We start from the raw sequence: 17,855 nt of genomic DNA, 5'->3' as shown, positions 1-17,855 counted from the left end.
GTCCTCAGCAACACGGGCAAAGCTGTTACATAAAAAACAATTAGGGAATTCAAAGGGGAAAGATATCTAGTAACAATATTTACTATAAAATAGGGATGGGCACTCCATACAAGTGTAACCAAGTGTAAACATTATCACTTGATACCATTTATTTTATTTGGTTTTCCTAAGCAATGATATACCATTTACCAAAATTAACAGTTTTGATAAAGGGGTTTTCACATTTATATTTTGATTTTAGAAAATCAACTACAGAAAGAAACCACGAGACTTGTACCCCACAGTCTTAATTTATATCTAAAACTGAAGATAAGAGTCACATTGGTTTTTAGCCGCAATAATAGAGAACAAATGAATAGACAGAAATTATGCACGTTGAGAAAGCCTAAGGTAGGAAAAATTAATAACTTTCCCCCCCAGTTCCTAGAGTCTATTGTCAAGCTAAACAAAGGCCAAAGGAAGACAGCATACAAGCCGAGCCTGCCCGAGTCTGATAACTCGGGGAAAGGGTCCTGCTGCTCACATCTTTCTAGGGCAGTGTTTACAGATCCACCAGGGTCAGGCCACAATTCAGAGAGAGGGACACACTCCATCAGGAGCAAGAACTGAACAGCAGTGCGATACGGTGGGACCTTGGGTCTGGCACTAATCTAGAACTTCACAATTCATGATTGAGGCATGTCATGACTTTGCTAAATTAGCATTTATTAAATGGAGCACCAGGTGCCAGATGGTGAGCTGTGATTCAACAAAGGACCACAGAGAAATCGAAATAGAGAAGTTTATGACTTGTAGGTCCTGGAGGAAGTACATGGCACCCACTGCTCAAGGAACCACACAGTGAGGTCAAGACAGGGCACAAGCAGAGAGAGGCAGGGACTGGGCACATGTCTTTACTAGGGTCCATGTGCAGTGCTTTGAGGTTCCTGAGCTAAGACTGGATGGATCAATTCAAACCAAAAGGAGCAGTTTTGGTAAGCCCCACAGGAGCTATCAATCACAAGGGCTGTTGGGGAAGTCATGGCAGGGACTTACATTTGCTTGTGACTCTGCAGGCTGCTGTCTGGGTCTGTGCTCACATAAGGGGTGAATGTTAGAGGGTCTGCAGGCTGCTTGGCCAAACAAAATGGATGCAGAGTCAGGAATACCATGGAGAAGCTTAGGTAAACTCTCCCCAAGGCTGGTCTCCTCAAGAGTTCTGGGTCCTAAGCATTAACATTGCAGCTGTAGATGTGACAGGGACTGATGTATTGGTTTCCTGGGGCCACCATAACTAGCCACCAGAAACTAAGTGGTTTCAAATAACAGGAACTGATTCTGGAGACCAGAAGCCTGAAATCAAAGGGTCAGTAGGATTAAGTCCTTCTGAGTGCTGTGAGGGACCATCTACCTGTTCCATGTCTCTCTACTGGCTTCTGGTGGTTTGCAAGCCATCCTTGGCAGTGGTTTTGTTGATTGAACATTTAAAAATCTTGTTAGTCTATGATGCCAAGGGGATTACACAGGATAGATCCTTCCATGGTAATGTCATCTCTTTACTTGGCTTCTGCTGCATGGTTGATTGGATCTGTGAGTCATGCACCTACTCTTTTTAGCAAAAGTCTGTCCACCCTAGGTGTTCTCTCTAGAACATATTTTCTCTCTCTCTTTTTTTTTTTTTCAAAACAGAGAGGCTGAGAATTTTCCTAATCATCGAGTTCTGATTCCTTCTTGCTTATTAGATGTTTCCTCAATTTCTTTCATTCTTCTCAGATTTTACTGTAAGCATCGAGGAGAAATAAGGCCACACCTTCCATATGATGCCTGGAAATCTCTTCAGCTAAGTATCCAAGCTCATTAATTATAAGTTCACTTTTCCATCTAATACTAGAAGAAAATTTAGCTAAGTTCTCTGCCACTTTATAACAAGGATCACCTTTCATCCAGTGTACAATAACATGCCCTTCATTTCTTTACAAGACCCCACCAGAAGCACCTTTAGTGATTATATTTGTTCATGATGACGTGTGGATTCTCTAAGAGGGCAGACACTTTCTGTATTGTCCTCTTCACTTCCTTCTGAGTCATCACCAGATTTGCCTTTAACTTCCACATTTCTACCAACAGTCTCTAAGGAGATGGAGTTTTTCATATACATGGAAAAACTCTTCCAGTTTTCACCCATTGTCCAATTGCACAGCCACTTCTCCATTTACAGGCCTTTGTTACCACAGCATCCCACTTCCTGGTATCAAAATCTGTGTGAGTCTTCTGGGATTGCCATAATGAATTACCATAAACATGTGGCTTAAAATAACATGAATTTATTCTCTCACAGTTCTGTTCCTAGGGGTCCAAAATCAATATGTTGACAGGGTTAGTGCGTTCAGGAGTCTCAGGAATAATCTGTTCCATACTTCTGTCTCATCTTCTGGTGACAGCCAGTGATCCTTGGATGTCCATCTTCACATGACCTTCTTCCTGTGATTGTGTCTCTTCCCACAGCCTTCTTATAAGGACAAATGATCATTAGACTTAGGGCCCACGCTTCCAGTATGACTTCACCTTAATTTAGACAATTACATCTACAGGGACCCTGTTTCTAAATAAGGTCACATCCTGGAGATTCCAGGTGGATATGAATATTTGCTAGAAATTATTCAATGCCATACCATTGACATTTGACATGCTTATGCGTTTTAGGATCTGGGTTGTGGAGGTACCACTCTCTCCACTGTTGCTACAGGGGAGATGAGATCAAGCCTTGTGACTGTAGCTCTGCTGTGTGAAAGAATCTTAGGCCTATGAATGAATTGACGTAAGTATTTAACTATAGTAAATTTCCATAGAACACTGATTATAGGAGACCAGTGTGCTGGGAATCCAACATGCTGAAGTCCCTCACACACAAGGGAACTCTTTCACCCTTCCTCTATAGAGGGGGAGTGGTCATCTCTCATGTAGTGAAAATAACTCCAGTTCTAAAATGACATTCACTAACTTTTTCCAAAATCTGAAATAAATACATATGGTATTATAAATTATGATCATTTTAAAAATAAAATAAATGTTTTCATGGCTAATGGAAGAAAAATAGACAAATGAGACCCAAAGTACTGTACTTATTAACCATTTCACACATGACATTTGTGGTCTGTATATGTATGCCCATATGCACATATGTGTGTGTGTGTTAAAATTAATGAAGCTTGACAATTCTTTTTATTACCTAACCAAAGTTATCTGAGGTTAGAATAAGTACAGTTACATCAGTAATTAGATCAAGTTCTCAATCATGATGTGTTGGGAAGAATATGTACAGAATATTATTCTGATAAGAAGAGGTAGGAGAAGTATCATCTATCCTGAAAGTCTTGTTTAGTGTATCCCTTCTGCTAATATTTTACAGGGTCAGGTACTAAGCGGTCCCAGTCCAAGGCATCAGAGCATTTTACGACGAAGCCATGGTTGATAGCTATTCATAGCGTACTAATCACGAGTAAATAATCACATATCACGTATCGTGTATGGATATGTGGCGATGAGGTGAGGAATACGTGCGCAGTCTCTGTATACATAGCCGTGGAGACACGATATTTGTGAATAAATAAGTAAGTAAATTATTATTAAACTTACACTTTCAATTGATGAGTTTAAAAGGAGCTATCATGGGAAACAACTTTCAGTTGCAGGATTTAATTTATTTTGATTGCGAATGTGAGATTCTTCCTTACATTTTATAAACCCGTGAGAGCTGTTCAGCAAGAGCCGGTTAGCAAGAGCTAAAAAGGAAGGTCTTTTATTAAACCAAATCACTTAATTACCTCTCCCAACCTGGGGTCATTATGAGCTAGACAGACAGCAAACTAAATGAGAAAGAGGGCAAATATGCTTAGACTGTGCATTCGGGTCAGTTTCCCAGGTGACGATACTGATTTCCATAAAGACTGAGGATTAATTGAATAGGAAGAAAGCATGATGAGGTGGACAACTTTCCAGGATTTCTGAGTGGTGTGAAAAATATAACTTTATTATTATGTGAAAATGTGACTTCATCATTATATTAAGAATAACATATTTTGAACGTGGCATGTTATCAGAATATTGGACACACCCATGTACCTGTGTATATGTTAAAATACTTTCGAGTAATTATCTGATTCCCTGCCTAAATATGTTAGTTGTGGTTTTTAGTTCAATGTGAATGCCTATTATGTGGTCAAATATGTGTGTGGGGTGTGTGTGTGTGTGTGTGTGTGTGTGTGTGTGTGTGTGCCAGGAAATAAGCTAGTATCAGGATACAGATCCTACATTTAAGAACTTTTTTTAAGGGGTACCTGGGTGGCGCAGTTGGTGAAGCATCCAGCTCTCCGTTTGGCTCAGGTCATGATCTCAGGGTTGTGAGCCCTGTGCCTGGCTAGGCACTGCCTGGGAATTTGCTTGAAGATTCTCTCCCTCTGCCCCTCCCCCCACTCCTGCAGGGCATGCTCTCTCCCTCCCTCCTTTCCTCCCTCTCTCTCTCTCAAATCAATCAATCAATCATTTAAAAAATAAGATCTTTTTTTAAGAAAAAAGAACTTCCAATAAAAAGTAGTAAACAGATCAGACAGTAGGTATTCATTAAATCATAGAATATACAAAATACGATGTCAATAAGCTTGTAATTCTTAGCATGATAAATCCTGCAGCTCATTAGTGTTAAATTGCTATATTATTGAAAAACGTTTTGGCATTTTTAAGAATCTATAATCATCATTTACACTTGACATCTGAAGAATGTTTGCTGGATATTCCCTTGGATTGATGAATATATCTTAATGATATATTAGAAATGGTAGATACAAATGTTTTTTTAACAACAAAATAATTATAGTTTTGGGGGAAAAAATAGAAAATGGCAAAAATAGATGGATGGCAGAAAAATAAATATAAATATAGATAAATATCCACAAACTACAAGTAAAATTTTGTTTAAATTATTTCTTTTTAAGTACTTAAAGTCATATGAGATTTGTAAGGTAGGATCAAAGTTGTTCTAGACATTATATCTAGCATCAGATTAAGTAATGTTGACTCATTTATTGGTTAATTTTCAAATAAGCCGATCTATAAACATTTTTTTAACATTATGATTTCGTACCGGTCTTGTCAATTTGAATTTTATTAATGGACAGATTATAGAACTTAGATTTATATTCCCTTAAATAAATCATATACCAAGGATCCTGCTCAAAAAAAGAGAATTAAAGCTTTATGTCTTATTAAATTTTATTAAGCTTAATTTTTTAAAGATTTTATTTATTTGAGAGAGAGAGAGTGAGTGAGAGAGAAAGAGAGAGAGCATGAATGGGGAGAGGGGCAAAGGTAGAGGGAGAAGCAGACTCCCCACTGAGCAGGGAACCCTAAAGGGGGGCTGGATCCCAGGACATGAGATCATGACCTGAGCTGAAATCAAGAGTCTGACATTCAACTACTGAGCCACCCAGGCGCTCCAAGGCTTAATTGTTAAAATTTTAATTCCAGTGTAATTAACATAGTGTTATATTCACTTCAGGTGTACAATATAGTGATTCAACAATTCCACATATTACTCAGTGCCCATAGTGTACTCTTAATCCCCATCACCTATTTCACCCATCCCTCACCCACCACCTCCCCTCTGTAACCACCAGTTTGTTCTCTATAGTTAAGAGTCTGTTTCTCGGTTTGTCTCTCTTTTCTTTCCTTTGTTCATTTGTTTTGTTTCTTAAACTCCACTTGTAATGAATCGATACCACCCATGGTTTTAAGTGAACATGCACACACACTCACGCATGCACTCGTACACACTTTTCTTGTTTTGTTGTGTGTCTGAAGAATAACATACGTAACCAGAGACAAACAGAAACACCAAGACACTTGCTATTGGCACGTGTAGGCATGAGCACATGGACGTGTACACTATGGACTCGGTATAAGTATGGGCACTAGATGCCTCCTCTCTCTCCTCAAACGCCCTCCCCCTCCCCTGAAACAAGCCACGCTGCTCTCTAGCAGCTGTTCCCTCACCCTCTGCAACCCACTCTGCACCACATCCCGATCCTCACGCATGACCCAGTTCTTCCTCCGGGTTCCCTGCGCTCCCTCAGGCAGACTTACTGAGTCTCTCCTCTGTGGTCAATTAGCATCTTGTTCTGTCTAATCTCTATCGTTAAGAGCATTTTTACCTGATGGACCATTTATATGTGTTTACACAGCTAAACGACAGATTTCTTTAAAAAAAAAGAGAGAGAAAGATCATGTACATCAATTTATCTTTATAACCAAGTAGTTTGAGAGATAATTGGTAGATGATCAAAACAAGTTTTGTTGAAAGCATGACTACAGAAATTATGTTCTGCATCATTTTGGTTACCTTACTGAAATGTAAAAGTACATGATTATATCATTTTCCATAACAGAATTAATTGACCAAACTAAATACAGGACAGATCATTATCATTTCTTTGCCGCCAGTTTGGCCAGAAGCCAAGCAATCAAATGTTGCATCAGATGTGGCTACTGACTTTAAGTAAAACTGAATAATCAGCAAATAAAAGGTCATTTATTCACCAACCATTAAAATGATTATCCAAATGTGACTCCCAAATTGCAAATAAGTGGTGCTTTTTCAATATATTATTTATATTGCGCTAGGTTGTCGGAAAATACTGTAAAATATAAAACAGGCTCTATCCAGACTCTAAAATCCCAAAGTTAGCAAATAAGATTTAAAACCCAGGGAGGTCATATCTCCAAGAACTTGAGTTTTGGATGAGTTTGGATGAAGCGTAATGTTTGACTCCACTAAGAGCTAGCTGGGTGACCTTGTGTACCCGACTTACCTTGTCTCAGCCAGGTTCTTTAAATCAGACATGGGCACCACAACACCTACTTCAAAATCGTGTGGGGAGGAATGAGAGGTTTTACAAGCACCCAGCCTAATGCTACAGTGTTGATTAGATTTTCTAAAAACTCCCTATCTGATATTTAAAAAGAAATTCCCTTAATTTGAGAAATGTTTTGTATCTCGATTTAGATGTGGATTCCTATGGTAGTGAATCCATTTCTGGTGGTTTCGGAGAGCTCTTGGCAGGGCGATGTACCCTTCCACTGTTTTATCACAATATGAAAACACTAGATGCACAAAATTAAAGTTCAGGTTAATCAAAATATTGCTTGACAAAGCAAATAATTGAATTGCACTTGCAGTGCACTGTGGTAGACAGTAATTAACATGCAGCATCTTCAACATTGGAGTGCAACTTCCAATTTCCATTTTAACATCATAGAATGCTGTCTACACATTTTTAATAGTGCCCATGATAATAATATATTCTCTTTTTAATCATATTCCACGTTGCAAGAAATGAAGCTTGCAATTTTCCCAGGTGCTTACCAAATTACTACTGCAAGCTAATTCTCATCCCCCAAGTTAAGAGTTTCAACAGAGTGCACATTAACAGCCTGCTTATGTTCTTCCTGTACAACAGAAGGTAAGTTAATATGTGCCTCAATTATATCCAGTTTGTGCATTTATAGCACCCTGCGGGCAGCAGTAAGAAAGCTGTAAATGTACTTATCCTGCTTTTTTAATGGTCTACTATATTACAGTAGAGAAAGACTAGAAAAGTGAAAAGGAGCAGAGGAAAAGAAATATAAGGTGCTGAAGAAAGAAATAGAAAAAGCATGTATGATGGGAAATCAAGAAGAAATCATTAATTTAAAAGCATCTCAATTAAATGTATATGTGCATTGATATATATATATATATATATATATATATAAAATACATGAAATACACATTTACATGCCCTATTCTATAAACATTTCATTTGACATAGCTTTGTTTAGCTTGATGAAATGATCAAGAATATCTTATTGGTCAATAATAGCCTAGAAATCAAATCACGTAAGGAAAGATTTATGGTCTTTACCAAGAAACAGGCCTTAGGATACTTGTAACTTGTGTGGGCCAATCTATGAATCCCTATAAACTCAAGACAAACCTGCTTCCCTTCACTTCTCCATAACCTTAAGCAGCGAGGTTGATTTCCAGTATGGAATTTTAATTTACAAGATAAAGATCCAAGATATTTAAAATATTGTCTCATATATATGTATGAGTTATGAATTTAGAGGTCTATGAGAGGATTTAAAAATCTATTCAGAAATTACAAGTTAGGAGCAACATTTTCTCTACTTTTCTTCTGGCATTCAATGTTTAGTGGTCTTATTTACACAGTGAAATTTCAAAACAATGTAGATAGACTGGTAGTGTGATTTATGTTCTGAAAACTTTTCTAGTTTCATTAGGTAGTAAAATGGAAAATAAAAATTAAAGGTGATTCAAAAAGCTTAACATATTTTTAAAGCTAACCTTTAGACATCTAAGGATAAAATTGATGACAAAAATTTTCCTAAGTTAAAAATATAGAACACACATAAAGCTTTGATCACATTCTTTTCATTATTATATTTCCAAGATGCTAAAAAATATTAAAATGGTTTGCCAAAGGTGATGATATAGCATTAATTAATTTTTAAACTTTTTATGACCACAGGAAAAATGAGTGCTAACATAATAATCCAAGCAATTGGCATTTAAATTCTTTTCCTGCTCACCAAACTTGCATGGGTTCCTTTCTCTTTTCTTTCATGTACATTTGATTTAACCTGACACAATTTGAAAAACCTACTTTTCTGTTAGCTTTAGGGTATTTTCCAATCCTGATGTTGAGCAAGGACAAGGTAAAACTATCATCCCTCCTAATTTTGTTTATGTACTCAGCACTCGTTATCTATTACCTTTGAAATTTTATTGACTTGAGCAGCTCTCCAGCATAGGAATTGAAAGCACAGTGTATAATAGCGATGCCCAGTGAGCCAAAGATGTGCCCAGTAAACTTGAGAGGTCAGGTCACTTCCTGATTCCCGGTAGATGCTGAGCCAAATGATAAGGCATCTAAGTTATAGAACTTCCGGGTTGACAGAGAACTTAGAAGTTATTTCTGTCTCTGTTGTTCTCTCCTTTTCAGTTTTTGTAAGTGATGAGAGACTGTTATTTCTACATTACAAATATGGTTAATACCCCTTTCTTAAGACCCTTCTGTGGCCCACCATTGCACTGAATTGAAGATCAAATATTTGCATGAATACACACATAAATTTATATTTTGGTTTTTGCCTTTCTTTCTAGATACATATTCTTGTCAGTCTCCAACACAAACCCTATAAGCTAGCCACACAGAATGCCATGCAGTCCTCTACCTACATCCTTGTTCCTCAGCCATTCCTGTCTATGAAAACATCAGTGCTCCGTGTCAATGACTCATCTTAGTCACCACAGGTTTATCCATCTAGAAGTTTCTCAGGTATGTCTTAAGTTCAGCCAAGGTGCTGACTTATAATTTCTCCCTTGATGCATTCTCAAAGCAAAGTTATTTCTTTGTGTGTGTGTGTAACTTCTTTCACTGAATATGATTATTAAATTGAACATTTGTGTCTAAAACTAGAGCGTGCCATATTTTCTCCTCGCTCTCAAAGAGCCTTGAGCAACAGTATGTGATCAATAGGCATGTGAATGTGGTGTAAACATCCTCAACAACTCTAAGCCATTATTGCGTAGGACACATAAACTTTAAAGTCCAATTCACTCCCTACATATATGTAGTCTTGAAACCTCACATGTGTATTTCAATCTTTATAGTTGTTAAAATAAGTGGAAATCACATGAGCTGGTGATAATGAGGGTCAATCAGTGTGTTTGAGAACACCTGAAAAACCCAGGATGGAAGCCTTCCCCACTTGTGCACCTGTGCGACAGACGACCGCACCGTGACGGGAAGTATCTCCCACGTCTAGTCTGTGTTTTATGGGATGTTCGCTGATCGAAGAAATTTCATCAACAAACCTCAGGTACTGTTGATCTGTCAACATATATGAGATAAAGCAATATGAAAATTGACCTATATAGCGGGATATACACATTCCAAATGACAAGTAGATACCAAAACCACATTTTAATCTGTGAAAAGCCTTCATGCTACTGTCCTGCGGAGGTAATCCCTAAGATCCCTTTTAAAATGAACTCTGTTAGGAATTCATCAAACTTTGAGGTGCCAATCAGGTACTTTTGCAACTTCTTGAGTTAATTCAAAGCTTTTATTTTTTTTTAAAGAAAATCGTACGTGCACATAGGGCTGCTAAGTACCATTTCTATTTTGCTAGCGTTTGTTTTGATTTGCAGGTGTCCGTCTTATGCTGAATGATAAATATCGAATTCAATTACATGCTTATCTACAGACGTACTTATTTCCTACATATAAGCTGAAACAGATGGAGTTCCACTTTAAGGTAAAATACAAATCTGACTCCAAATTTCCAAGAGAAGAACACATCTTCAACTGGCATTTAAAGCCTAGCATAGAGGTTCCCATACTTTCTCAGTTCAAGGCATTTTTAAGCGTCCCAGTGTGTTGGGGTTTGTTTGTTTTGTTTTGTTTTTTGGGTTTTTTTATGGCAACCCTCAGCCAAAATAAATAAGTAATAGTTCCATCTATTAAGTAGTTAGGTCTAATTATTTATATCCTAAGAACTTAGTAGCTACTTAAAGAAATAAAAATACTCATGAGTCGAAAAAAATAATTTTATTTCATGCTTCAGCCACCACAGTTAAAGACTCATGGGATGTATGTGACTCCTTAAATCAAAGAATCAGATTACACACCCACCTTTCGCATTTCAACTGATTGTCTCACACTGCAAAACAGCAACCACCGAAAACTCAGCTTCACCAAAAAGACATCATTGAAAAAACACTTGTTTGATTATATCAGAAGTTTGATCTCTAGCTAGTAATTTGTGCTGTGTCCAAAAGACATCATTGGCTTTCCCTCAAAAATTTAAAATAGTCTGTGGCCCCGTGAGTCTGGGGCAGGATCCCTCAGAGTCTTCTTACGCATTTGGGCAACCATGGGTCTATGACGCTTTTTATCCATCAAATGTGTATTTATCAAAGTCAGTATTTACAGATGATAGAGTACATTATTTTAACAGTATTTGTTACTTACCCCCCTTGGGCCTAGGCTTGTCGGAGAATTACCCTTCCCACCCAAGTCATATCAAGATTGATCATATGACTTGCTTTGGACAATACCATGTGTGTGTACAATGACTTGTGATACTTCCAGGCAGAACTTTGATTCCACCTGACATGAGAAGACTTGCTCTAAAAGGGGCTCTACCTTCAGCCTTACAAGGACCCAGGGCAAAACCTAGCCAGCCTTCCATCCATGTGAACATGAGTATATGATATCTTTAATTTTGGAAGTTACTAAAATTTGGGGGCAATTTATCACTACAGCTTAACTTAACCACAGTTAATTGACATAGATATTTCAATCATCAATATATTTTTAATTACTTCCTGCAAAGACTTACTTGAGCATTTTCAAATTTCAGAAAAGGAATGTAATGAATAGATTAAAATCTTAATTTTCCCTCATTTCTATCAGATTTTTTCTATATTTTTAAATTTAAAAAATGCTTGAATACATTATCTACTTCCATAGGACATTGACTCACTATTATGTCATCAGTTTTAATAGATAAATTATATATGCACACATATGTATACATATGCATTTATGTGAATCATCCAAATACTTGTCTAGTCACCGATACAGATGTTAGCTGAGAACCTACTATGCCACCAGCAATAAATTTTAAAATGTCTCTGCCTTTTGACCCAACTATGGTAGAAGTGCCTGCAAATGCCCTCTGCGCAGTGTCCTGTATACAAAGGCACCAACGTTAAGGTTTTAGGAAAGTTTTTCTCTACCGGGAAACTTGCTCTCTGTTTCAGCTGATAAAAATGACTTCACGTTACTCATCTTTGTGTCATCTGAAATGCCTGCCTTTATTCTTACACACATCCAGTTTTGTAAATGTGCTGAACTGAATCCACTAATGTCCACCTTAGCTGTCAAAAATACAGAGAAAAATTTATTTGCTTAATAAGCTTGCTATCTATTCACTCTGTTTTTATCTTGAGATTTCCTATTTTGCATTTTCTTTATTTGCGTTAAGGCAATGCCAGTATTTTGGAAGCAGACACAATATAAATTCTATGCAGACTATGGTTCTCTTTTAGAATCATTAACTCATTCTCCTAGGTCATTACCAGCAAAGCACCAGTATTATTTGTTGCATTATATGTACCCGAATGATGAAAAATTCTTGGCCAACATAAAACCATCGCAATAACAAAACCAAGTAATAAAAAGTGATCATGTAATAATCCTTTTGTCAAACACTCCTCTCTTCCCTCCACCTAATTTACAAACTTTACAGAGTGAACTCGACCCAAACAAACTGCCCTGTGCAATGCAATGCACACCACGACACTAAGTAATGCTTTTCTTCAGAATCTTCCAATAAATTTTATTTTAAAATGATATCGAATTTAAATGATAGGAAATGTGATATTTTTATTACCTCCAGTTCCCCTAATTTTTGGGGAAAGATTTATTTATTTGAGAGAGAGAGAGGGAGAGAGAGAGCGCACAGGAAGGAGGGGCAGAAGGAGTGAGAGAGAATCTCAGACAGACCCCCTCTGAGCACAGAGCCCATACAAGACTCGATCTCAAGACCCTGAGATCATGACCTGTGCCCAAACCAAAAGTCGGACGCTTAACTGACTGAGACACCCAGACGCCCCTCCGTTTTCCCTAATTTTTAAGCAGGCTTATTTTCACCCACTTTTCAACAGCTTGTACCAGAGAACAAGCTTGCGTGCTGGCGCTGAATGTCCCCAGAGAGGCAGAATCAGGGGCGGGCTCTCTCTATGACTGTCACATTTTTAATTCTGCCTATAAATAAATTACACTCCTAAGAAACTGTCACTGATTAAACAGTTACTCTATGTACTGAGGTATGAACTAGAACCAGCAATCTAAGGAAAATAATAGACACACACACATGTGCGCACGTACAAATACGCACAACGCCAAGAGCTTTGTGAGTACATATAAAGTAAGCAAATCACGTTTTTTTTTTCATATCATCAGTTTTGTTTCTAACCATGTGAGGGTGTGAGAACTATAATCTACTTGGAGTAAAGGGAGGATGGGAAGCAGGCGGAAGGAAAATGAGGCGCTGTGTAACTTACATTAACTGAAGAGTTGTGCTTTCTGAGGAGAAAAGCTAGATGATCTGTAGTCTTTCAGTGCGCTTTTTTCCCAGTAGCTGGCTAGTTACACTGTAAAGAAAAGGAAAAAAAAAAAGTAAAACCGCGAAATTTCCCACACAAACATTAGCCTGAGTCGATCTTAGCCATATTGTTAACCTTGTATTTATCCTGCTGTGTGAGGGTTGATTCTTTATTTGTGATAGCACAATAATTTCTAAGCTTATAATAAGATATCATGATGACAATCTAAAGAATGAATAAATAATACAGCATAAGGAAGCTCTAAATGGAGTGATTTTTCAGGGTTTCCTGGGAGATGCCAGCACTAGGTCTTTAAAATAGCATTTTATAATGTCACAAAGAGGGTTTTTTTTTTCCACACGAGTTTTGTCATAGGGTGGCATTAAAAAACAAATTAAAAATGTATGCCAAGCTAGAAAGTACTTCTGAAGAGTAACTGTGTCGCTTGGGTGTGCGGGGACATCAATCTACTTGTCAGCAACAAAGCAAAACAAAACAAAGCAATGTATTCTTTTAAAGACCGTCTTTCCATTTCTGCCTCAAGAGCTTATAAAATAATTGTGACCTTTTGAGGATGTGTGCATTACTTAGTGACTATTTTAACTAGAAAAATTCCTTCTATTACAATGATTAAGGATGATCTTGACACAACTGCGATGTTGCTACCATTATTTTCCATACATTTAATGTGGACCTACATTTCTGCTTAATTGTTTGGTGGTACTCTATTGTTTAGATATTGTGCCTACGATCGGGATTATCAGAATAAACAATTAGAAATCTAAGCCATCGTCTCCACTCCAAATGAGTCCGTGGGATGACACGGTACCAGAAATATTTCTTAATATTAGAAACCTAGCAAAGGAGACATCAAATTTGTCAGTGAACTGCAGATATGACTCTATCAATAATCCATGGCACTTTCGTATTCCCCATCGGAGGCGGTTATACAGCTTTGAATGAGAGCCCACTCCAACTTCATCATACGACCCGCTGGGACAGAAACTCATAACTGGCTTTCAACACAGAGCCTTCATGTGAAAGGTAATAACCACGGCCAGTCAGTGTAGGGAGGGATTACAGGGAAGGTGGCAGTGAACACAGAAGTTTGGGGGAAAGCAGTTCGACATAAACCTGACAAAAACAAGCCTGGAAGGACAGCTCCTTAAATGTTAAAGGAAAAAAGAAACGGGCATCTTTGAAAGACATGCTTTGGAGAGTGTGAAAATCGTGTTCTTTTAGGAGGTGCAGCTATTCACTTTCAACTGCTCTCCACGATTTGCACACACCTCCCCAAACAGACACACACACACACAATCCCTGAGGCTGAGAGGAAAGTTCTCCTCCAAATGCGCCACCCACCAGATCGGTGGGGTCTATTGTCGATGAACACACAACGTACTAAACTCACCTCTCACAAGGACATTTCGGTGCTTTCGGGATCTCTCTAGAGAAGCTCTGTGCCACAGTGAAGCCATTGTTTGCTGGGTGGCCTGTACCAGTCATGACGGCGGCTGGTTAAAATTTCAGGAATTTTGTGAGCCAGTTATTAAATACACATGTTATTAAACATGAAATTATGTAAACTTACAATTAAATACATTATACCAAAACAAAGGTAAGATGCAAAAATCATCACCGTTTAATATTTTTAGACACATTTTACCATTAGGTATAATCTTGAAGCTATTTACGTCTAGGTACCTGTAAGATAGAGATACAAACTGTATTACGAGCATGCTCGTCTGCATCTCTTCACAACCCCGTGTCTAGTGAATCCTCACGGGCGTGTCACTAGCTTCGAATCCGCCCTTGTGGAGTATTCACACCGTGGAAATCAGGAAGTCCTACAGGTCAGGCCTCCCCCCCCATCACTCCAAGAGGTGGTTGTCGAATGTGTACCAACACATCACTAGGTTAAGACGTTTTACATTATCAACACCAAGCTTTGCAGCAAACAGAAACACAGAATCCTGACACTATAAACCTTTATAGAAATATAATCTCATAATTTAATTACGCCTTTCAGATGCCATCAGAGAGAAGAAATAGTTTCGCTAGGACTCGAGATTTTTTTATGAAACTTAGCAATCAACCTTATCAAGTTCATTACGGGAGTTGAAAACTCCTTTAACTCATGTGCCATTCCTTTAAAACAACTGCAAATCAAAAAAAGCTGAAAAAGTTCAAAGTGTTGTCCTTTTAGGTTTCAGATGGTAGATAAATAACCACCTCCACTCAGAACCACTGGTAAGTATCTTAGACGTTTTGGGGATTGACTGAAATAACATCCCAGAGAATGAGCATCAACTTGGGAAAACAAAATGACAGCATCTGTGAGCCGTTGGCTCTCTTCTGTGACAAGGAGGGGTGGAAAAGTGCCCATGTCTTAGGGCCACTCTGTGACCTAATCCTTACTTCACTGTCCTTGGGGATCAATGAGAGGAACTACATAAACCAGGCAGAAGATGACATCACAGCCAGACAGGCAGGTGAGCATTGACTGTATTTTCAAAGAACACCCTCAGTAACTGATGAAATCATATGGAATTCACAGGAAACAGAAGTGAAGGCTTAACTTCAATACCAAGCAAACATCTGAACGTTAAACTTGCAGAATGTAATAAACTGGCTTTAATTAAAAGCTAAAGGGCAGCTTTCTCAAGAAATAATTAATAATAAATAATTTGAACTAGGATTAATATTGACAATATTAAAAATGGCCTGGAGAAATTTTCTGGTCAGGCCTCTAGTTCTTAGAAAGAGAAATGTTTATTTATTCAAATACTGTGGTGTCTATTCCATTTTGAAATCTCGCAAGAAGAGAAAGTCCATTGGCATTTCTTGCTAGTCTAGTCTATGATTTAATAATTATTGTAAATTACTTTCTTATGTTTTGTAACTTTGTCTTTACTATAGTTATATCCACATATGTTGTGTTAATACTCATTATTAAAACATGTATTAATCTTCAACTACCTGTGAATACGTAAGTCAAATAACTACCGACCATCATTAAGAGGAGATGTAAGGTTGGCATGAAACTATAGTACTCAGATTTTTAATAATTTTTTTGCAGAATTTAAAAAATCATAATTGTTTACTGAATTAGAGGACAAAAGTATTTGAGATAATACTAGGGCTAGAAACGGTGTTTCTGTTCATATAATTTACATACTGCTTATATTTTAAATGTACCACTATAGATATATTCCTATGACAGTTAAATAAAATATTGCATCTACAGCGTTTGCTAGAAAGTTATTACATCCAAACTGAAAAATGACAGCAATTTAAAACATGTTTTCTGCTAGACCAAATGTTTTGTATAAGAAATCATGAGGTTAAAAAAAAAATGGTTATAAAGGTAGGTAGTGACAATTATTGCTTGAATGTTCATACATTTTTCTTTTGTTTAAATAAGCCATACTCCCCTATTGCTTGACAAACAAACTAGTTACATGACTAATAATATGATATTATATCTCTATATATGCATATATATATACTGAATTTTAAATGCATTTTTTGAAAATGCAAATTTCAGGATATGAGACTCCTTTGTGAACTGTAGATTAAAATAATAAAGAAGCAGCCGATTCCTTCTGAGTTCTATGAGGAATGTATATTTCTGGCTGGTTGGTCAACTTTTTCAGTTATAATGGGATGTTTCTCATTCCCATTTTAAGATAACACATAAATATTTGGGAACTAATGGGCATAATTACTTAGGTAGAACAGCTACTATGAAAATATGTCTCAAATACGTTTTTCTGTTGTTCATTCTTATGGAAAAGATAATTTAATTGAAATAAATAAATGTACATCAATCACTCAAGTTGAGTTTAGTGGATATTCCTGTTAACACCCACCACATAGTCTCTACCTCATAACCCTAGGTGAAAGCTGGCTAAGAGAAAGAACTATCCCTTGCCTCCATTTACTTGCCAAATTTTCATTGCAGCAATTAAATATCTATTTTTAGGAATTATGTATCGCTACTGTAGCTATAGAAAGAAGAGATAGTTCTAAAGAAATAAAAAATTTAAATGATATTTTAAAATAAGTTACATGATAAAAATTATGTAGGTCTCCTGTTAAAAGTAACATTTTTCCATAATTAAGACTTCTATCTGTTCGAGCTCTTACTTTCCAAGGAAAGTGTCTGAAACTGGGGAGACCATTAAAAGCGGAAAGTTCCTCAAAGCTAAAATAACAAATGATAAAGATAGCAACAAATGTGTAATAAATTGCAAATTCCTTGACAGGCAATCTCATTTATTTTCCCTATAAGACATTAGGTTGTTTAATTACATTCAAAAGAAATGTAAATTGGTGACTCTGTTTTGTATATCACAGTTAAGAAAGAAGCTGAAAAGAAAAAAGAATCGATAAAGATAATGGTAGATTTAGCAAAATCAGAGTGAATTTGCCAAATTCTGCTGGGCCTGATTGGAGCAGTGATCCATCGAAAAAGGAACTCAGGAGTTTAATAAGAGCACAGTTTATTCATTTCGCTCCAACAGAATGAAACATGGTCCAGAAATTGAGAGAAGAAGAGTCTATGATAACCTTCTACCTTCCTTTCTGTGTTGTTCAGTTTCATTGAAAATCGCATTACAAATAAATATAGATAGGTCTCTCT

This window comes from Ursus maritimus, unplaced genomic scaffold, assembly GCF_017311325.1.
Source record: "Ursus maritimus isolate PB19 unplaced genomic scaffold, ASM1731132v1 scaffold_18, whole genome shotgun sequence".
Taxonomy (NCBI): Eukaryota; Metazoa; Chordata; class Mammalia; order Carnivora; family Ursidae; genus Ursus; species Ursus maritimus.
The sequence above is the reverse complement of the archived record's forward strand: the minus strand, read 5'-3'. Positions refer to the sequence as shown.